Below are 23,315 nucleotides of genomic sequence, written 5' to 3' on the forward strand. Positions count from 1 at the left end.
GCCTCCACAGACCCCTGTTGTCATGGAAAGGATCCACAGAGCTCTCCGTCCCAAAGGCAGGGAGAATGATCCCCCCCGTGATATAATCTGCTGCATTGTGGACTACAGGCTGAAGGAGGAAATAATGCAGCGAGCTAGGGAGAAACAACAAATTCTACATGAAGGGGCTCCCATTCAGATATACCAGGATCTCTCGGGTATCACTCTGCAACACAGGCGAGACCTGAAACCCCTGCTGGACGCTCTACGAGGGAAAAACATCCCATACAAGTGGAGGTTCCCCTTCTGCCTCTCGGCCACAGCACACGGCCGCACCGCTCTCCTCCGGGTGCCTGAAGACCTGCCTCACTTCTGTGACACGCTTGGCATCCCAGAGGTTCCTGTACCGAACTGGTACGCAGCCTTCCGCCCCATAGCCTCACACAGTGACATACTACGAGAGGAACCCATGGACGCCCAGCCATCTAGCCACCGCAGGAGACGCTCACCCTCCACCCTCAGAAACCAATCTGGCTACCACAGTGGCCCCAGGGTCGTTAGCCCCACACCGTCACCGTGGTACAGAAGAACGCGCAGGGACCGCTGATCCATATTGAAAGAGTCACTACTGCTCATCAGCACCTAATGGACGCTGACGCCATCTCAGAAGTTTTATTTTCTTTTTACTTCTTTTTTCCCTTTTGTTGTTTTGACTGTTCAACACTAGTTCTGCTCTCCTCAGCTTAGGGCTTTGACTGTGAAAGTTGTGCCCCCCCTCATGCCCTCAGAACACTGAAGACCCCCTGTGTGATGCCTACTCCTCTCAGCCGACTTTCTGGGTCGGATTTTACCGCCTCATGCACACTCCTGCCTACCACCTCTCACGAACTGGGATGCCTACCAAGTATTCAATGCACTGCTCAAACACTCAGCCAAATACTACATTCACCAGGATGCATAGCGGCATTTGACACCGCCCCCAATCTTCTACTGCAGCACTAAAGTTACGCACACCCAAGTAGACACCCTGGAACTTTAATACCACACCCGACATGGACTCTCCAGGAATCAAGCGACTCGCCTCTTACCTCGCTCCTGTTGGATGGATCGCCTTGAGGTCGCCTCAACCGGACTTACGCCTCTCCCTGGCCTCCACGCGCCTGCAGGACACCCGATCTGTACCTCCAGCTTGCAAGATGCCCCTCCTACCGGCTACAACTGGACCTTCCATACAGAACTCCCGTGCCTGCAAGCCCCAACTGGAACTTTCAGATGACGTCCCGATGTCTTGCAGGTTCTTATGCCATGTGCCTTTTCACTGTGTTTTTTTTTTTTTTTTTGTGTTGTTATCCTACTTACGCATTACTTATAGTTTTAAAGGGGACACACTTCAAGGTTTGATGCTACAACCTGAGGGGGGATGTGGGGGTGATTCACCCCTTATGTTGCAGCTGCACTTATTGCTGTGCCCTCACCGCTCTACATCCTTCCTCCCGGACACCCACCTCCCGCTGCAGCCCTCCCCTACGACTGGAGTCCGCTACCCGATAGACAGAGGGGTTTCCCCTAGTAGTCGGCTCCTCTAGGGGTTGGGGCGGGGGGTTGGTCCCCGGGCTAACGTATCTCCCACCCACACTCTATCCCCTGCCTGTTGACCCAATCACTATGCCTCCAGAGCAAAGGATAGGGCTACAACGTTACAGCTTCACTGCCTGTACCCTGTACCCCCAATCACCATACTCACAAGACACGGCTTAGCAATACATGAATACATTACCTCTCTCGGCTGCTATACACCACTCCTATGGTGGCTGCTCATACTCCCACTCACTTCCCATACCTTTCTTGGTCTCTCCTTGTCTCGGTTTAGGTCAACCCCCACACGGGGCTACATCGGTGTGCGGCCCCCCTGACAGGGACTCGCGCGCCGTTCACGCTCCGTACCATCCCGATCACAGACCCTTGAGGCTGTTGGATATTCAGTTCCACACCTCCTCAGATCAACCCTCTCCACTCACACCTCTGAACCTTATTTCACTCCTGCCCTCCCGATCCCTTCCCTCTGCCCCCCCACCCCCCCCCCCACCACACACACACACCCCGCCCATGGCGAACCCACAACTTATGAACTCTCCCCCGGTGGTTAGACAGGTTCCACCCCACTCTCTCAAACTATATTCCCTGAACATTAGGGGCCTTAATACACCCCAAAAGTGATCTAAACTTTTATACTCTCTCAAATGCTCTAAAGCACATATTGCCCTCCTACAAGAAACCCACTTTCGCACCGATTCCATCCCTAAACTTACAGACCAACACTTCCCCACAGCCTTCCACTCCTCCAACGTGGAGGCAAAATCCAAAGGGGTATCCATCCTCATTTCGAAAAATTGTCCCTTTCAGGTGACTGATGTCCAAAGAGACCCGCTGGGACGCTTCCTCTTTCTGAAAGGCACTCTACACCTTGTGCCCCTCACGATAGCCAACATATATGCCCCCAACACGGGCCAAGTTACCTTCTTCCGCAATACCCTTCAACTACTTTCCAGCTTCCAAACAGGAACACTTATTCTTGGTGGTGATTTCAATGTCCCCTTGACACCGACGGACGACACGTCGAACGGTACGTCCTCTTTACCTTACAGGGCCTTGAGGGCGATCAAACAACAGCTCAGCAACTTACTGCTTCATGACACATGGCGTATGCTACATCCCAAAGACAGAGACTTTACTTTCTTTTCCGCCCCCCACAACAAGTACTCCAGACTGGACCATTTCTTTCTTTCACAAAACGACCTGTCGCACCTCACCAAAGCTACCATTGACCCAGCCACACTTTCGGACCATAGCCCCATTTCCATGACCCTTCAGCTGCCCTCACCTCGCCCAAAAATGCATATCTGGCGCCTTGACAACTCACTACTCACTGACGAGATCAATATTCAAAGGCTGACCACTTGCCTATCAAACTTTTTCAAAGAGAACTCTTCACCAGACGCAGCACCCACAGTTACCTGGGCCGCGCACAAATGTGTAGTTCGAGGCGAACTGTTGGCTATGGCGGCTCAACGAAACAAACTACAAACCACCCGCATTGCTGAGTTAACCGCACACATCCGCACACTCGAACAAAAACACAAAGCCTCCCTCGCTAACTCTGTACTATCCGAACTGTCTCAGGCTCGGGAAGATCTCTTGGATGTGTTAAATGCCAAACTGAAGCGCAAGTTCGCTTTGACGCAAAAATTATATTATGAGTTTGGCAACAAAGCAGGCAAACTTTTGGCGAGGGCCCTTCAAACCAAAAGGGCATCGCACACCATTCATAAACTTCACAACGCCAGAGGCGAGGCAGTAGTCACTAATGAAGGAATCTCGTCCCAATTTATACAGTACTTCTCTAAACTTTACAACCTTCCTAAATCCCAAACCACCGACACTAACGTTAACCGTTTAACGGCCATTACTGACTTTTTAACAAAATTCGGCCCGACCCCGCTCTCCTCCGAAGAAGCACAATCTCTAGACATCCCCCTCTCTAACGAAGAACTCAGTAATGCACTAAAACAGATGAAAACGGGCAAGAGCCCAGGCCCAGATGGCTTTTCAGCCAGCTATTACAAATCCTTCCCGACCATTCTCCTCCCACACCTGACCAAAGCACTCAACAACCTCACACCGGCCTCGGCTGCACACAATGACTTAATGGAAGCCCATATCACGCTCATACCTAAACAAGGGAAGGACCCCACTTTGGTCACCAACTATCGCCCCATTTCACTACTAAATGTGGATCTAAAATTGTACGCCAAAGCATTAGCTAATCGCATTCTCCCCTTTTTACCAACTTTGGTCTCACTTGAACAGGTGGGTTTTGTCCCTGGCCGGGAAGCCAGAGACAACACCACAAAAGCCCTGAACATTCACCACTGGCTAACTAAATCTTCTACACAGGGTTTTTTCCTCTCGTTGGATGCAGAGAAGGCGTTCGACAGGGTAGCATGGGACTACATGGAGGCCGCACTCCGTGCGATTGGACTTCCTCCCCGCATGCTACAAATGATCATGGCCCTCTATGTCTCTCCATCAGCAAGACTCCGGATCAATGGGGGACTGTCGGACGCCTTCTCTGCATCCAATGGGACCCGCCAGGGCTGCCCTCTTTCTCCCCTTCTCTTTATACTGACCATGGAACCCATGCTCCGTAAACTGAGACTAAATCCCACTATTAGAGGCATAGACATCCATCGTACTCAATATAAAATGGCAGCATACGCCGACGACATCTTACTTTTCCTTACTGACCCTGTTACGACACTCCCCAACCTTCTTACTGACTTCGCACTTTTCAAATCCTTATCCAACCTACAAATCAATTTCGACAAGTCTAAAGCCCTCAATGTAACCCTGCCAATGGAAACTGTCAATCTATGTAAGCTTAACTTCCCGTTTGTTTGGGAATATTCCGAAATAACCTACCTTGGCATCAAAATCACCACCAACTTAAAGGATTTATACACCAAAAACTTTTTGCCATTACTCCAGTCCATCCAGGGTGACTTACAGAAATGGCACTTGGGCTCCTTCTCCTGGATGGGTAGAATAGCAGTGATCAAAATGAATGTTTTACCCAGGCTCCTCTACCTACTTCAAGCCATACCAATTAAGATACCAGCTTCCTTCTTCTCCTCCTATAAAAATATTTGCAGGTCCTTTGTGTGGGCCACCAAACGCCCACGCCTTAGCTGGGAGAGGTTGGTACTCCCCAAACGTCTGGGAGGCCTAGGCCTTCCAGACCTTCAAAAGTACCACTGGGCCTGTCAACTGACCAGACTGGTAGACTGGCATGTGCACCGCTCCTCCAAAGACTGGATCCAACTTGAGGACTCCTTTACAGACATCCCCATAGCTGACTTGCCGTGGACCGACCACAGACACGTATCCAAAGACTTACTAGCTCACCCGCTCATTGGCACCACACTATCGACACTCAAATTAGTGTCTAAAAGGCTTGCTTTTAGCCCCGCACCAGGCCCTATGACCCCATTGGTAGATAACCCAGACTTCCCCCCAGGACTAACACTGAAAGACCCAACCCTTGAAACACCTTCTTCACGAGCCAGAGCTCATGAATTCTTCGATAACGGGACATTACTACCCTACCCTACTCTTACGGCACAACTGCCCAACCACAACATACCCTTTTATAAATATTTACAACTAAGACACTTCCTCCAATCCCACCAACGCCACCCCCTCTGGCACAGAGAACTCACACCGCTCGAAATTCTCTATTCCAGCACAGAACCCCAAGCCCACCTAATCTCGACAACCTACTCCCTCTTGTTTTCTCGACACGAGGTAAAGGAAGATAAAATAGTGAGACAATGGGAACACGACTTATCAATTGATCTCACCCCGTCTGACTGGGACCGCATATTCACCCTCATGCACAAGGGCTCCATTAATGTTGCCACTCAGGAAAATAGATATAAACTATTCTCCAAATGGTATAGGACACCGGACAAGGTCCACCACTTTCACCCCACTATCCCCCCGACCTGCTGGAGATGTCATACGGCCCGCGGTACCCTACTTCACATCTGGTGGGAATGTACCCTTATACAACCATTCTGGTCAGAAATTCACCGACTGATATCCCACATCACCACGTACTCACCAACCTTCGCCCCTGTTGGTTACCTATTACACCACACCGCCAAGCCCTATAGCTCCTATAAAAATTCCCTGACTCTACACCTCATCAATGCGGCCAATCAATGTATTCCCGCCCTTTGGAGAAACCCTGCCCCCCCCCACAGTGAAAGATTGGATCCGTAGGGTGGACAGAATATCAGCTATGGAAGAACTTATTTGTCAAGCTAAGGACAACCCTACCAAACATAATATTATCTGGGCTTGCTGGTCCCACTACCGACAATCCCACACTCAGACCACCTCACCGCCTGCGTCAATACCTGCACCCTAACTACATAGAACTGTCTTCCACCACTGGCCCCCCCACCTTGTTCACCCGCCACCCCCTTTCCTGCCCCCCTCCCTTCCTTCACACTTCCTTCACCACGTCAAGCTGACAAGGCCTTGACTTCTGTTGCTCCACATACCGGTTCCACCGTTATTCCCCTACATTTTACCTCATAAGTATGAGCACCGCCCTCGGCATCACTATCAAACATCGGCCAACCTTATCACCTCCTCAATTAGACTTGATATCGGGAACCACAACCTAATCTTGACACACCGTCATTCCATTGGACGCAAACTCTGAGCCCCTACACACCCCGCCCCGTTCACAGTGAAGGTCCCGTTAGGGGTGAACGGAGTAGGGGTGGAACCCAGACGGTGTGGAAGTCTCCCCCATAAGTTTCCCGTTCTACACATTACTATTCCTTTCATATGTTTGGGCGCACAATGCGTCACTTTAGATAACATTAGATAGACTTATGGTTATTTTCGTCCTACTACTTCACCGTTGACGTACCCCAATAACCTACCCTGTACATCGCGCATCTTCCGACCACATGTAGCATTTACCACAGAAACCTCTCTTTAAGTATTCCTCTACATCGGTGGTCGGTGTCTGCTACCTTCATTTGCTAGAGTACCTTGTTGCAATTGTATGTTTGTACATGCCACTCACCTGTACCTTCGTTTACTGTATTGTACACTCTGTATTTTTGGTGATTTTGAAAAACTCAATAAAAATGTTATGAAAAAAAAAAAGAAAAACTGGTCCTAAGTATTCAGACCCTTTGCTGTGAAACTCATATATTTAACTCAGGTGCTGTCCATTTCTTCTTATCATCCTTGAGATGGTTCTACACCTTCATTTGAGTCCAGCTGTGTTTGATTATACTGATTGGACTTAGATTGGATTAGGAAAGCCACACACCTGTCTATATAAGACCTTACAGCTCACAGTGTATGTCAGAGCAAATGAGAATCATGAGGTCAAAGGAACTGCCTGAAGAGCTCAGAGACAGAATTGTGGCAAGGCACAGATCTGGCCAAGGTTACAAAAAAAAATTCTGCTGCACTTAAGGTTCCTAAGAGCACAGTGACCTCCATAATCCTTAAATGGAAGACGTTTGGGATGACCAGAACCCTTCCTAGAGCTGGCCGTCAGGCCAAACTGAGCTATCGGGGGAGAAGAGCCTTGGGGATAGAGGTAAAGAAGAACCCAAAAATCACTGTGAATGAGCTCCAGAGATGCAGTCGGAAGATGGGAGAAAATTGTAGGAAGTCAACCATCACTGCAGCCCTCCACCAGTCTGGGCTTTATGGCAGAGTGGCCCGACGGAAGCCTCTCCTCAGTGCAAGATCCATGAAAGCCCGCATGGAGTTTGCTAAAAAAAAAAAAACACCTGAAGGACTCCAAGATGATGAGAAATTAGATTCTCTGGTCTGATGAGATCACAATAGAACTTTTTGGCCTTAATTGTAAGCGGTATGTGTGGAGAAAACCAGGCACTGCTCATCACCTCTCCAATACAGTCCCAACAGTGAAGCATGGTGGTGGCAGCATCATGCTGTGGAGGGTGTTTTTCAGCTGCAGGGACAGGACGACTGGTTGCAATTGAGGGAAAGATGAATGCGGCCAAGTACAGGGATATCCTGGAGGAAAACCTTCTCCAGAGTGCTCAGGACCTTAGACTGGGCCGAAGGTTTACCTTCCAACAAGACAATGACCCTAAGCACACAGCTAAAATAATGAAGGAGTGGCTTCACAACAACTCCGTGACTGTTCTTGAATGGCCCAGCCAGAGCCCTGACTTAAACCCAATTGAGTATCTCTGGAGAGACCTAAAAATGGCTGTCCACCAACGTTTACCATCCAACCTGACAGAACTGGAGAGGATCTGCAAGGAGGAATGGCAGAGGAAGCCCAAATCCAGGTGTGAAAAACTTGTTGCATCTTTCCCAAAAAGATTCATGGCTGTATTAGATCAAAAGGGTACTTCTACTAAATACTGAGCAAAGGGTCTGAATACTTAGGACCATGTGATATTTTAGTTTTTCTTTTTTAATAAATCTGCAAAAATGTCAACAATTCTGTGTTTTTCTGTCAATATGGGGTGCTGTGTGTACATTAATGAGGAAAAAAAAATTTAACTTAAATGATTTTAGCAAATGGCTGCAATATAACAAAGAGTGAAAAATTTAAGGGGGTCTGAATACTTTCCATCCCCACTGTGTATAATATATATATATATATATATATATATATATATATATATATATATAATACTTACCTAGGTGGATCCCCACTGGGTCTGTAGTGAGAACTGAGCATTCAAACACCACTGATCGCTCAGTTCTCCCCTCCGCTCTGAGCAGAGAGCCTTGACTTACAGTCACCGGCTCTCTGCTATGCCCCTCCAGCACTTACTGGAGCTCTGTGGGGGTGAGAGGTTGGCTCAGGCTCTTGGCAGATGACCGAGAGGCTGAGCCAGGTGCCTATCCAGGGTTCTGGGTAGGTCAACATGTATAAATACATAAGTGGTCCATGTAGTGAACACGGTGTAGAGTTATTCTCCTTAACCACTTGCCGCCCGATTGACGGCTACAGCGCAGTGGTCCAGTTCTGGGAGGGCGTCTGTCGTCCTCCCAGAGCCACCCCCCCAGCTGATCACATATCAGGGTAAAGAGTCAATCACAGAGACTCTTGATCAGATGATCAGCGGTGTCCAATCACAGCTGATAACGATGTAAACACACTTGCCGGTTATCGGCATTCCTTTCTTTATGCTAACAGCATGAGAAGAGAGAGCCAGTAACTGGCTAGTGTGAAAGGGGACATCTACAATGATTATCAGAATTATCCACCTACAACGTCCAGACGATGTACACGTCCAATTGTACGAAACGCATCAACGTATGCCAACGCTAGCATACCCCCGCACTCCTCTATGACCTCCCCACCCGGGCCAGCAAGGTGTTTATTCACTATCTATTAGAGCTGCACGATTCTGGCCAAAATGAGAATCACAATTTTTTTGCTTAGGATAAAAAGATCACGATTCTCGAAAAATTCTCGCAACGTAAAATCTTTCACATTATACGAAAAAAAAAATGGGCTAACTTTACTGCTTAGTTTTTTTTTTTAATTCATTAAAGTAATTTTTTCCCCAAAAAAATTCTACTAAAAAATACATATAATGTGTGGGGTTCTAAGTAATTTTCTAGCAAAAAAAGGATTTTAACTTGAAACCAACAAATGTCAGAAAAAGGTTTAGTGTTTAAGTGGTTAAACTTTTTTCACTTACACACAAAGTCTATTCCATTGACAAATTGTTACAATGTTTATACTTAAGTTCAACTGATAAAGAATGTTTTGATTCTTGGCAGACTGCCCAGTTTTTCCTTTCTTTCTTTTGAGGGCTGTGGCTTCAAAAGAGCAGAGAGAATTCTTTGTATAGAAAGAATTGTGAAACACTTTAGTCAAGATCGCGATAACGATTCTTGACGATTAATTGTGCAGTTCTACTATCTATGCCGAAAGCCCGGACTCTGAATATTTGACCTGATATTCACCTACAGGCCACTGTAGCTCTGCTCCATTGGTGATGAACCGGATGTACCTCCTATACCCCTCCGGGTAAATTGACGGCCAACGAATTTGGATCACCATCCTGGTATCACTCCGGTTTCTACAACCACCGCTATGGACAACTGCAGCAGCGCACAGCGGCAGTGAAAGCTTGTCCTGATGCTGGAGCCACGGCACAACAGGGGTAAGAACGCCCATATTGGGACTAACATCTTTCCTCTCCTCCTTCTTCATGTGTACACTCGCAGCTGCTACAGAGATTGACCAACATAACTCTTCCTGAGTAATTATTTCCTCCTTGAGCTTAACACGGTCCACAGTGTTCTCTACAGCTTTTTACACTGTTTGAAGGAGTGCTCTTCAGAACTGGTGAACTTCACCACTGAAACTCGGAGACCGGAAATAAAATCGTTAGCATCATTAGCCAAGATGGCAATAACGGACATCTAGCTGAGCTGCAGCTTACTTACAGCAGCCAACTGAGACTAATTGGTACTACTGTCCCTGATGTTTTCACTGTGCTTTATTTTACCAGCTTGGTCTCCTCAGCTATTTATGCCATATTGAAAAGGGTTGCTGTGAGTTAGCACATTGGGGTTACCTTAAACCATTTGAAATCCGGAGCTGTATTGATTGCTATACGTCTATACTATGACTGCATATGATTCAACAGGAATGCCTTAAATCAGTCTCTGCTTGCATCAATGGTCTCTGTTACATTAACCCAAGGAAATCACATTTGTCCCTTCCGAATTACATGTATACAGTAAGATCCACTCTTGAACATTTACATCAATAAGAGTATTATTACTGTCTTCAATTTTTCCTGGGTTGGGGCTCTCATACTGGACCGGCGGGGCTAATGTCTAGCGTTTTTTTTTTTTTTTTAAAGGTAAATTTTATTTGGTTTTGTGGTACAAGACAAACATACGAACATAAATACACATATTTCGAGCAAACATTGCTCATTGCAGTACAGAGTGTAAGACAATGGTATACATTTGGCATACATGTTTTCATATTGTTCAGCTGTATATGTCTATTTAATTTTATTAATAAACTTGGTATCATTGACTGGAATTTCTTTGTTAGCTTTATATGGCAGGTGTGATAGTGTTTTCAGAGTTAGTCCACAGACCCCATATTTTGTGAAATTTTTTTGGGCATCCTCTGGCTTCGTATGTTAATTTGTATAATGGTATGGCTTGATTAACCATGGTCAGCCAGAATGCTATCGTAGGTGGGGATTGTGATTTCCAGTGAATGGTAATAGATTTTTTGGCATAAAATAACACAATTCTCAAGAAAGTTTGCTTGTTTTTGGATATACTCTCATCATCCACATATCCTAGTAGGCATCTCAGGGGATTGCAGATATTAGGCAATTGAGTCAAGGAACTGACAAAAGCAGTGACCCCTGACCAGAACCGCCTGATCTCGGTGCATTCCCACATCAAGTGGAAAAAGGTGGCCTCCATGATGCTGCATCTGGAGCACATTGCCGATGGTAGTTTTTTAAGTTTAAATAATAAGGATGGCGTGAAGTATGCTCTATATAATAGTTTGGTCTGTATGACCCTGTCCCTGGAAGAGATGACAGAGGGGACCTGGAGGGGAAGTATGTCCTGCCAGATATCCTCCGTCAGCTCAGGGATATCAGCTTTCCACTTAGTGAGCGTGTTACTAAGTCTGCGCGTTGTAGTGTGGAGTAGAGTTTTATAATATGTGGAGATTAATTTGTCATGGGAGGGATCTATTAATAATTGCTCTAGCGGAGATAATCGAACAGTCATATTACGCAACCCAAACTGGGTGGTTGCTGTGTGGCGTATTTGCAAATAAAGAAAATAGGCTGTGCGTGGCAGTTGGTAGTCCTGGCGAAATTCCTCAAATGACCGAAACGTATTGTTTGAGAATAAATGCATTATGGTTTTTACCCCTTTTTTCGACCAGTATTCTCCATCTGTCCTACGGGCGAATTCCTGTAGATTTGGGTTCCCCCATAATGGAGTGTTTGGGGAGTAGATACGATGTTCAGTGTCTGGCAGCATTTTAGTTAGTTTAAGAATTCGTAAAGTCATTTCAAGGATTTTAGTGCTTTCCCTCCCTCTGAGAGATAGGCGGTGGGATACTGTAGGGATTCGTAAGAGGTGAGTATGGCTGCTTCTAGGGACGTAGCCGCATTGTTGGTCTAGCGTTTTTTAATCATTGACAACGTTGTTTATTACAGTGTATTTATTCATGATTTTTTGCATTGTAAGAACGTCACCCACTCAGGGGGCTCTAGAACCGCCGTGGCTGGAGTGATCTGTGATTTGTATTTCACTAATAAAGCTTTATATCTCATTCAAACTACACCGTGGTTGATCCTCCCTTTGTCTGCCCCACCCCTCCCCCTCTTTTTTCACTGATCATCAGTGCAGCCTCAACAGTGCCGCCTATCAGTACCCATCAGTGCTGCCTATCGGTGCATTAATCAGTGCTGCCAATAGGTGCCCATCAGTGTTGCCAATCAGTGCCTCCAGAGAGGTCATCAGAGAGGACAAGAGGGCACTTTTTACATCTGGAGGAAAGGAGATTTAATCTCCAAATATGCAAAGGTCTCTTTGCAGTAAGAGCTGTGAAAATGTACAATAGGCTTCCTCAAGAGCTGGTTCTGGCCAGCTCAGTAGAATGTTTTAAAAAAGGCCTGGATTCTTTCCTAAATGCACAAAAATAGGATTCTTTCTACAGCTTACCTGTAAAATACTTTTCTTGGAGTACATACCAGGCCACAGAGCCAGTTATTATAATAGTAACTACTTGGGTTATACCCCACCTATAGGTGAATGGACAATGGTAGATCAAACAGGAAGCCCCCCCCCCCCCCCCCCCATATAATCCCTCCTACACAGGAAGCACATCAGTTTTGTAGCAAGCAATATATTCCCAAAAAGAGGGGAGGGACCTCTGTGTCCTATGATGTACTCCAAGAAAAGGATTTTACAGGTAAGCTGTAGAAAAAATCCTATTTTCTTTATCGTACATCACAGGACACAGAGCCCATTATTATAATAACTACTTGGGACGTCCTAAAGCAATATCCTTGAGGGGAGGGAGACACCATCATAGAAACTGCCACCAGAGAAGGACCTACTCTGCTATTTGAAATACACTGAGGCCAAAGGCAGTATCTTCTACGTTATTGACATCTACCTGGTAAAAATCCTGTAGATGTATAAACCAAAGACAAAATAGTGGTATTGTACACCTGGGCCACTGACACCCGATGACGGAAGGACCAAGATACTCCCCCACACCTGGTAGAGAATCTCTCCCCAGAAAAAAAATGAGTTTTTTGCCATTTAAACCATAGGCATCATTGATAAACTGGCAGATCCACTGCTAAATATTTGACCTGGATGCCGCCTGCCCTTCCTGGGCTCTTCTGGCAGCACAAACTAGGACCCCTGGCTTGTGCCGACAACTGAAGTTGACCCTGAGCGTCTGAACTACCTCTGGAGTAGGTAGCGATCTTTCTCCTGCCGACTGTGGATTAGGAGAAAAATAAAAGGCAAGACACTGTCCTGATTCAAGTGAAAACAAGAAGCCACTTTAGGCAAAAAAAAAAAAAAAAATGGATGAGGACGCAACATCACCTTATGATGCAATACCAAGACTGGCTCCTTGCATGAAAGAGCCGCCAACCCTGACACTCCACTTAGTCAAGTGATAGCAACCAAAGAAGCCACCTTCCGAGATAAAAGGACCAACAGAATCCCCTGATTGGTTCAAAAAGTGGCCTCTGCAAGGACAGTCAAGATCAGGAAACACTGCAATGCTGAATACCACACTGGCTCAGATGCACCCGACACCACTGTCCATCGGGAGATGTGGACACCGCCAGATCCATGAAACTGAGAGCGGTGCCCCTGCCTCTACCGACTGCCTCTCTTTTCTGGAACCATTTAACTGGTATAACAGGTAAATAACGCAGAAACTATATTAGCCAACCTAATATACAGTCCTCCAAGGATGCAGGCCTAAAAAATGTTGGTTTACCTCTATGCAACGCCTTAGGTCTGCAAGTACCCAGGCATGCAAGTGCCTAGGTATGCAAACATACAGGTATACAAGTATTGTTGCCATTCATACATTTATGTATGCAGTACAAGGCCAATAAGCACACACGCATGTACCCCCAGGCAAACAAGCGCACACGCATGTACCCCCAGGCAAACAAGCACATATGCACATAGTCCCAGGCAAATAAGAATATATGCATGTAGTTCTAGGCAAATAAGCACATATTTATGTAGTCCTAGGCAAATAAGCACATATATATGTAGTCCTAGGCAAATAAGCACATATTTATGTAGTCCTAGGCAAATAAGCACATATTTATGTAGTCCTAGGCAAATAAGCACATATTTATGTAGTCCTAGGCAAATAAGCACATATTTATGTAGTCCTAGGCAAATAAGCACACACATATGTATGTAGTCCCAGGAAAACAAGTACATATGTATACAGCCTAATGTAAATAAACATGCGTATGTAGTACAAATAAAAACATGCCAGCATGTGTTTAAGCAATATGCATCTATGGAAGCATGCATTTATGTAAGCATGTGCTTATGCGACTATGCATTTAGGCAAAATAGGAAAGCATGCATTCCTGTAAACACACATTCATGCAATACGTGCCCATGGAAACATGCATTTATGCAATAGGCAAGCATGTGTTTATGCAACACGTATCTATGCAGACATGTATAAACATGCATCTTTATGTAACCATGTATCTTTATGCGAGCATGTATAACTATGATTATTTAAGCAAACATGTATAAATGTGCATCTTTATGCAACCATGTACCTTTATGCAATCATGTATCTTCATGCAATCATGTATACCCATGTATATTTATGCAAACATGAATAAACATGCATCTTTGTGCAACCATGCATCTTTATACAAACATGTATAACCATGTATATTTATGCGAATATGTAAAAGCATGTTTCTTTAGCAACCGTAAATTTCAGCAACCATGCATTTTAGCTAGTTTGCAAGCATGCACCTGCTTAACTGCATTTGGCCCCATACTAGTCCTGCAGGATTTAGGCAAGCACATATGTATCCAATGCAGCCTCTATGCTTTTTCAGAACAGCGAAAAAAATAAGCTTCTACCGACCAAACGCACATTATACTGGAGATACAACTCCTTAAAATTTAAAATGCTCCCATGGTCATGTTTTTCCAAATGTGTATATTTAAACATGCATTTAAGCAACAAGTTCGCAAGCATGTATACTACGCTGCACCTGCCTACAGAGCAGTCAACAACACTTTAAAGTGAACTGCTAACCATCCAGGGGTGTATCGACTTACAGTTGCACAGTCCCCCCAGATAAGCAGTAAATATGCAGCATATAATCATGACTTGTCTGTCACACAGTTCTCCCAAAGTAAGTACTCACACTTTGTTAGTATCCATGGGCTGCAGCTATGTCTCCAGAGGCCCTGCTGAATCTGTTGCCACATGACATCATGGCCACCCTTCCACTTCCTGCCTATATAAAAATAGGCCATACTTAGTGAGTCTGCGTCCTCTAGTGGCTGGAGGAGAAACCGCAGCCCACATGACTAAGTACATAGCATGATTAAAAAGCACATTACGCCCAGTGGCCACCAGGAGAACAGACAGTCAGATCTCTCTTTTTATTCTTTCAAAAAAAGAGAAACTGCAAAAATGCACTCCCCTGGACCCGTATAGCAACCTGCAGGAAAGCACCTTGATCAGAACAAACACTGCACAGGTTTCCATTACGCAGGGTCCAGGGTTGCATTACAGGCAAACCTCGAGCAATCTTCTCTCCTTCCAATGAAGCTCGGGTACCATCCATCTTTGGCAACTTTTCCTTACAGACACTGACGAAAAAACTGATGTGCTTCCTGTGTAGGAGGGGTTATTTAGGGGAGGACTTCCTGTCTGATTGATCTACCAGTGTCCATTCACCTATAGGTGGAGTATAACCCAAGTAGTTATTATTACAATAACCGTCTGTGTCCTGTGATGTACGATAAAGAAATATAACTGGATACTAACATTTATAGGTAAAGTTGACCCAGGGAATATTGGATTGCATGTTGGGGAATCAGAAAGAAATTTTTCCCCTGCTGGAGCAAATTGGACCATGCTTTATTGTTTTATTTTTTACCTGCCTCTGGATCAGCTGCAGTTATAGAATAGTGTACAGGAAGGTTTTCTATTTGTGCATTTTTTTTTCCTCTGTTTGTTGAACTGGATGGACTAGTGTCTTTTTCAACCTGATTAACTATGTGACTAAGCCCTGGTTCACATTGCAGTGATTTGGCATGCGATTTGACATGTGAAATAAAGCCAAATCGGCAGCTACTGCAGGCAATGGTACCGTTCGAATCGGTGCGATGCCGACTTTGCGGCGCCGCACCGATTCCCAAAAGTAGTTTCTGTACTACTTTTGGCGACTTCGGGGTGCGATTTCAATAGACATCTGTGAAGAAACCCGCACAGATGTCCCTAAAATCGCCCCTGAAGTCGGGACTGACATGCGGGAATGAAATCGTGCAAGTTCACACAATTTCATTCCCGATGTCAGTGTATGTAATAATATGAATGAATCATAAGGACTAATTCCCATCATTTGATCTATTCCTGCTATTTCAGTATATGATTGTGTAAGAATGTCTGTATATTAGCATACACCCTATAGTGTGTAATTATGGTCAAGCCCTTTCAAGTATGCATGTCCTGTTTATCTTTAGGAAATCAGCTTCATTTTATGACTAAATGACCAGGTGTCCAGTTTACTGTTTCTAGTATCTGTACCTCAAAGCCTGTCTCTTCCTGTCCATAGACCCCCACCCCCTGTCCTTTGATCTGTATCCCATATAAGCTGTATGTCCGCCCATTAAAAGACAGACACTTTGTGAATTCACTTCCTCTTTCATGGTTTTTATCTGAGTGTCTCTCAGTACTGAGGGTCCAAGTGGTTTGCCGAATTAATCAAGGATGGCCGTCCAGAACCAGGATTCTTTTCAGTGTGCTCCTAGGCTCAATGTATCTTTCTCTACTTGCAGAGTCAACAAACAAAAGTGTGTAAAAAATAAATAAATAAAAAAATATCCAGATCAAAGTTAAGCTTGATCTAGGTCAGTGTCAGAGTTAGTGTGAGTGTCAAAGGTCAGGGTCAGTATATTTTGGGTAGGATTTTTTTTTAAAAGCATTTTTTAAAAGAGTAGCAGTGTCAGAGTGTTGTAGGTAGGATAAAAAAAATGTGCACGGGACAGGAGGCGGAGCCGACATGCATTGTTAGAGCTCCACACCGCTGAGGAGAGAAGAGAAGGACAAAGCGGAGCCTGCAGGCTTAAAAGGTATCCATTTGAACCTTTTTGCCCCAGGGAACAAACTGTGAAAGTTTGGGCAGGAAATATGGTACTGAGAGGAAACCGTGGCAGAAATAAAAATCACCTCACAAAGAGCTCACAGGCACTCACTGCAGCTGAAGCAGCTCCAGTCACCTCACAAGATACAGCATCAGGGCGCTCTCACAGACAGAAAATGTCACAGCAAGACTCTCCATTTGAGTCAGATACAGAACAAATCCTCTCACAAACTTCTCCACAAGCCTCCTCAGCATCCCCAGTAATATTATTACAATTTGAAAAGATGCTTCATAAGGCTTTAAAACAAACCTCAGGCTAAATAACAAACAGCCTAACCAAAGAAATAAGAGAGCTGGGAAACCGCACCGCAGCCTTAGAAATAAAAATTGATTAAATTGAAATTACAACCCAAGAAAATATAACAGAATTGGAACACTTAAAAGAAGAGAATTTAATACTTCAAACTAAGCTCGAAGATTACGAAAATAGAGCCAGACGTTCAAACTTGCGCATAAGGGGAATACCTGAAACTGTGACAGACCTGCAATCTACTATTACTGCTCTATTACAAGAACTAAAGCCAGATATCCCTATTGAACGTTTAGAACTGGACAGAGTACACAGAGCCCTCACAGCCAAAAAGAAAGATGGACCCCCACGTGATATAATCACAAAATTTCATTATTACAGAACGAAAGAACAAATACTAATTGCTGCAAGAGAAAAAAAGGAACTTAATTTTCAAGGACACAATTATCAAATTTTTGCTGACCTATCCCAACTTACTATTACTAAAAGACGATCCATGAAACCCCAACTAATGGAACTGCAATGCCACAACATTATGTATCAATGGGGCTTCCCCTTTTCAGTCAGATTTAACTACCAAGGTACAATTTACAGAAGCAGATCAGCAGATGAACTACAACAAACCCTTTTAAAATTAAATCTGACAGAACCCACAAGCAGCAACACTCCCACACGCAGAAAAATGGCGTCATCTTCACCTTCAGGCAGCACCCAGAAAATTTCAGAACAAAATGGGAATCATCATTCTCACAAAAGAGGCCGTTATGCCACATCATCCATGGACCAAGAAGATTCAATGGACTGACATCCTAATTCCTGATATCTCTTAATTTATTATACTAAGAGATGGTTCTCTATAAAAAACCTGTATTTATAACTGAATGTAAAACTGCATTCTGATAGTCACACACTGTATGGGATCAAGTTACATTCCAGTTTTTATTTCTTGTTACTTCTGATTCATATAGCCTTAGAATATATAAGTGAAATAAGGAAATTCTTGTTCAGTTATATATTTTCAGGTAATAACAATAGATTTATTACTTTTTAGGACAAATATGTTCAATAATCCAGAAGTAATGGAAGCTTTTTCTTAAAACAAATATATTATTACCTAACTAGTTCCTAGAACTATGTTTTTGTTTATTCTAATCTGAAGCAATACAACCTCAATTTTATGAGTTAACATATCTAAACAGTTACATATGAATAAAATATGTAATTGTTTACTCTAAAAGGGTTAAAATCCCAAAATAATTCAAACTATCTTCATCAATACCAAAGTTATTAACAGTACCTTTCTAACTGAATTATTTAGCCTAGAGCAAGACTAACCATATACAACCACCCTGGAATAAATAATTTCAACAAAAACTATATTCTGCACTCCAATTAATGAATCATCATTTTGATGTCTTTTGACATAGCACTTCTCTCCTGTAAGCGGAAGATCCGTGTACCCCCATTAGCCCTCCTCATTCTCTCAACCATATTATGTGGGAGTGTGACGAAGGCACTTATTCCCCTGAGAGAGATATTTATTCTCTTTCACGGGTAAATTGTGATTACTTGCAAAAAATAATTTATACAATGTATCATCTAATCTCATATGTTTTTTGTTTACTCTTTACTCCAGAATTCACTGGTTTCTTTTCTATCTTTTCATCTCTTCAGTCCACACAGGTTGATCTGCGCAGTCAGCTCTGCATAACAAAAAGTAAGTCAAAACTATTTGATCTGTTGCCATGGCACCACTGAATATACTTTCCCTGAATGTTCAGGGAATAAATGTCCCTCAAAAAAGGACCAAAGCCTTCCGTACTTTCCATAACAAGAAGGCTCACATAGTATGCCTCCAAGAAACACACTTCACCAAAGATTCTACTCCAAAATATATTTCTCCTTTTTATCAACAAATTTACACGGCTTCTGCCTGTTCCAAACAAAGGGGTACTCTAATTGCATTTCACCGATCCACACCATTCACCTTATCATCAGAAATTAAAGACCCAGAAGGTAGATACCTGATACTCATGGGTTATATAATGGATACAGCAATCACGGTGATTTCCTACTACGCTCCTAACAAACAACCTACACCATTCCTCTCACATATATTACAAGTGATTAATACACACAAAATAGGAACAGTGATAATGTGCGGGGATTCGAACCAGGTCCTCCTCCCATTTCTAGATAAATCACCTTTTACACCATCCAAAATAACCTCTAGATTACCTTTTTCTCAACTTCTTTCCAAATACAATCTGGTAGATTCGTGGAGAGAAAGTAACCCAATGAAAAAGAAATTCACTTATTTCTCGCACCCTCATCAAACCTTCACCAGAATAGATCATATTTTTCTAACAATAGGAATGATACCAGAAATTATTGCATCAGATATAATTACGATTCCGTGGTCTGACCATAATGCAGTATACACTACTATAGCCTCAGCCATACCAAAAGCGCATGACCCAACGTGGTACTTACCGGACATAATGCTCAAACACCCACTACATCAGATGGCCATTGAACAAGCTTTAAAGGAATACATATCAATTAATAACACAACAGACATCTCCCCAATAACACTGTGGGAAGCTCATAAGCCTGTCTTGCGTGGTACAATACAAAGACAAATGGCACTATTTAAACGGGAACGCAAAAATCTAGCAAAAAAACTAGAACTCAATTTTAATGCAGCCTACATATCATTTCAAGATAATCCATCTCAGAGTACAAAATCTCATCTGGAAAAATCTAGATTGGAATACGATCTATTTCTCACTGAGTCAGTTGATAAATCCCTCAAACGCTCCAAACACAATTTCTACATGAATACAAACAAACCAGGTACATATTTGGCTCGGGCATTAAATTCAACTAACAAATCTTTCAAACCAATACGTTTGAAATGATCAAAAAATGTTTATACTTGTAATCCAGTTAAAATAGTCCATAAATTTCACTCACATCTCGCAACTTTTTACAAGACAAACAATGAATTTAATCCTACAGAGGCTGAATCCTTCTTCTCAAAAATAACCTTACCTGAGTTGTCTCAGAATCAAAAAAGCAGTTTGGATGAGCCTATAACTATAGATGAAGTTGCTAACGCCATAAAAGACCTAAAACTTAACAAAAGACCAGGCCCAGACGGCTACTCGGCTTTATACTATAAAACATTCTCAGAAATACTCTCTCCCATTCTCACTGAAACTTTTAACAAACTTCTAGAAGGACATTCTTTTCGGCAAGAAACACTAATGGCAATTGTTTGTATGATCTCAAAACCCCTTTCTGATGATACTTCCTGTGTGAATTATCGGCCTATCTCTCTGTTAAACCTTGATATTAAATTATTAGCAAAAATAATAGCAAAACGCCTCAATAACATTATAGGAAAATTAATACATAGAGATCAAGTAGGCTTCATGCCAAATAGACAGGCAGCCGATAATAAACGCAGGGCAGTGTTATTGGCACATATTGCTAAAAAACGGAAAATCCCTTTATGTTTTCTATCTCTCGATATTGAGAGGGCATTTGACACAGTATCCTGGCAATATATGCAATATTCATTACAAAAATGGGGTTTTGGACCCCACTTTTTAACATGGATCAAAGCATTATATAATAAACCCAAAGCCTATATAAAATACGCTGGATACAAATCTGATGCCTTTAATATCGAAAGAGGTACCCGACAGGGTTGCCCATTATCTCCCTTATTATTTGCCCTTATACTCGAACCCATGGCCCAATACATCAGAACAAACCAAACTATAACTGGCATTGAAGTAGGAGGTATTACACACAAATTATGTATATTTGCAGACGATATATTACTTTTTCTATCATCACCACAGGTCTCTGGTCCTAACTTAATACCAGCTCTTGATGGATTTGCAGCCCTATCCGGCCTTATGATTAATCCTAAGAAATGCCTAGTGCTTAATATTTCGCTCACAAACATGTAATTGATCCCGGCTAGGGCTGCACTCCCATTCACATGGGCAGAAAAATCAATCCCATATCTTGGAATTCATTTAACAGCATCTCATTCTGACTTATTCTCAACCAATTATCCTCCTGTATTAAGACAAATCACAAATCTAATAAAACAATGGTCGCAACTTCCTTTATCCTGGATAGGGAAGATTAATGCAATCAAACTGACTATTCTACCCAAATTGCTTTATCTATTCAGAGTCCTCCCTATTCCAATTCCTTCCTATTTTTTGAGAATAGTACAAAAAAGAGCAACTTCATTTATATGGGGCTCTTCTAAACCACGTATACCTATACACACACTACATCTTCCCAAAAATAAAGGAGGCCTGGGATACCCTAATTTTACTAACTACTACTGAGCAGCACATTTGGCCAGCCTGTCCAAATACCATGCAAAACAGGAAATCCCATTATGGGTATTTATAGAGGCTTCAGAAAATGACCCTCTATTAATATCAAACTTGTTATGGCTTGATCCTAAAGACCGCTTTAAAATTCATAATCCCATAACTAAACACTTCTTATCTCTCTGGGATAAACTAAAAACCAAATATCAGTTACAATCTCCACACAATCCTCTCCTTTCTTTTATCAGAAATCCGGCCTTTTATCCGGCATGGATCTACCCAAATTCTTTTAAAGCTTGGACAACATCAGGCATTCAGACACTAAATGACTTCATAGCATCTAAATCATTCCTTTCATTCCCATCGCTTAGAGAAAAATATGATCTACCAAACTCTGAGATATTTAGATATCTCCAAATCAAAAATTTCTATACACCATTCCTAAAGGGGGATACACCATTATCCCAATTATCCATTTTTGAATCAATCTGTACAAAAGATCCATTTGCTAAAGGTACAATTTCATCACTTTATAATCAATTATATGGAGTAGCAAATCTTAATAGACCCTCTTACGTTCAGAGGTGGGAGGAGGACCTGGGACGAACTTTAGAAGACACGGACTGGTCTAACATATGGCTCACATCTAAGTCATCCTCACCCAACATCTTAGCACTGGAGACAAATTATAAAGTCCTAACTCGCTGGTACCTTGTACCCGCTAGAGTGGCAAAATATTCACCTAATACCTCAGCTCTTTGTTTTCGAGGATGCCCAGAAATAGGCACACATTTACACATATGGTGGACGTGCCCAGTAATCCAAACCTTCTGGAAGGAAGTCTTCGTGATTGCATCTAAAATATTTTAAAAAATAATACAACCAGATCCATATATAACTTTACTTAATCTAAAACCGGAATGGTTAACACTCTCTCAATTCAAACTTATGATCCAACTAATAACGGCTGCAAAACAAACAGTGGCCAAAGCATGGAAATCTCCTACATTGGTACTAACAGAAACAATTCACAGAATGAATAATACAATGTCCCATGCTAAGATGGTAGCCATCGATCAAAATCAAATTCCAAAATTTGAAAAACTTTGGCATCCTTGGATAAAACAACAGTTCCTGTCAAATTTCAATGACTCTGTCCTGTTGCCATGGTAACAGATTAAATGACTTACAGAGACACCCATTCTAAGGCTTCAAAGAGAACTAAAAAGAATAATAAACTGACGAGCGGGACAACCTTGTGGACCATACCTCTGCCTTTCTACCCTTTTTCTTCCTTCTCTTTCCTTTTCTCCACCTTACGATTAAAGCTCATTATCAGAATTTATTTGACCTATATACACTCTACCTGTAAACAATATATATAGTAGGTATAAATCATTTAAATACCTACAAAAGTAACTAAGGAAATGATATATATCTTTAATTTAGGTTTACGTGAACCCAATGTTTAATATTTGAAATTTCATGATATTTACCTATATAATCCCTACTGTAAAACAATGAGCTTACTTTATAGATCCTTGTAAACTTACTTTATGTATCTTTATAATATTGTATACTCAATAAACTTCTTTTGACAAGGAAAAAAATGTGCACTATTGTTTCTGGGCCATACTACGGGTACAAACAACAACTAACATACACATATGTGGCATCACT

General features: G+C 42.8%; 1 protein-coding gene across 2 annotated transcripts in view; it reads right to left on the minus strand.

The window, feature by feature from the left end:
• The window catches only part of RPAP3 (RNA polymerase II associated protein 3), a 119,944-nt gene that overhangs the window by 88,183 nt on the left and 8,446 nt on the right, over window positions 1-23,315 (minus strand). The gene's annotated exons all lie outside the window — the stretch shown is intronic.

The sequence above is a fragment of the Aquarana catesbeiana genome, linkage group LG03 (genome assembly GCF_042186555.1).
Source record: "Aquarana catesbeiana isolate 2022-GZ linkage group LG03, ASM4218655v1, whole genome shotgun sequence".
Classification (NCBI taxonomy): Eukaryota; Metazoa; Chordata; class Amphibia; order Anura; family Ranidae; genus Aquarana; species Aquarana catesbeiana.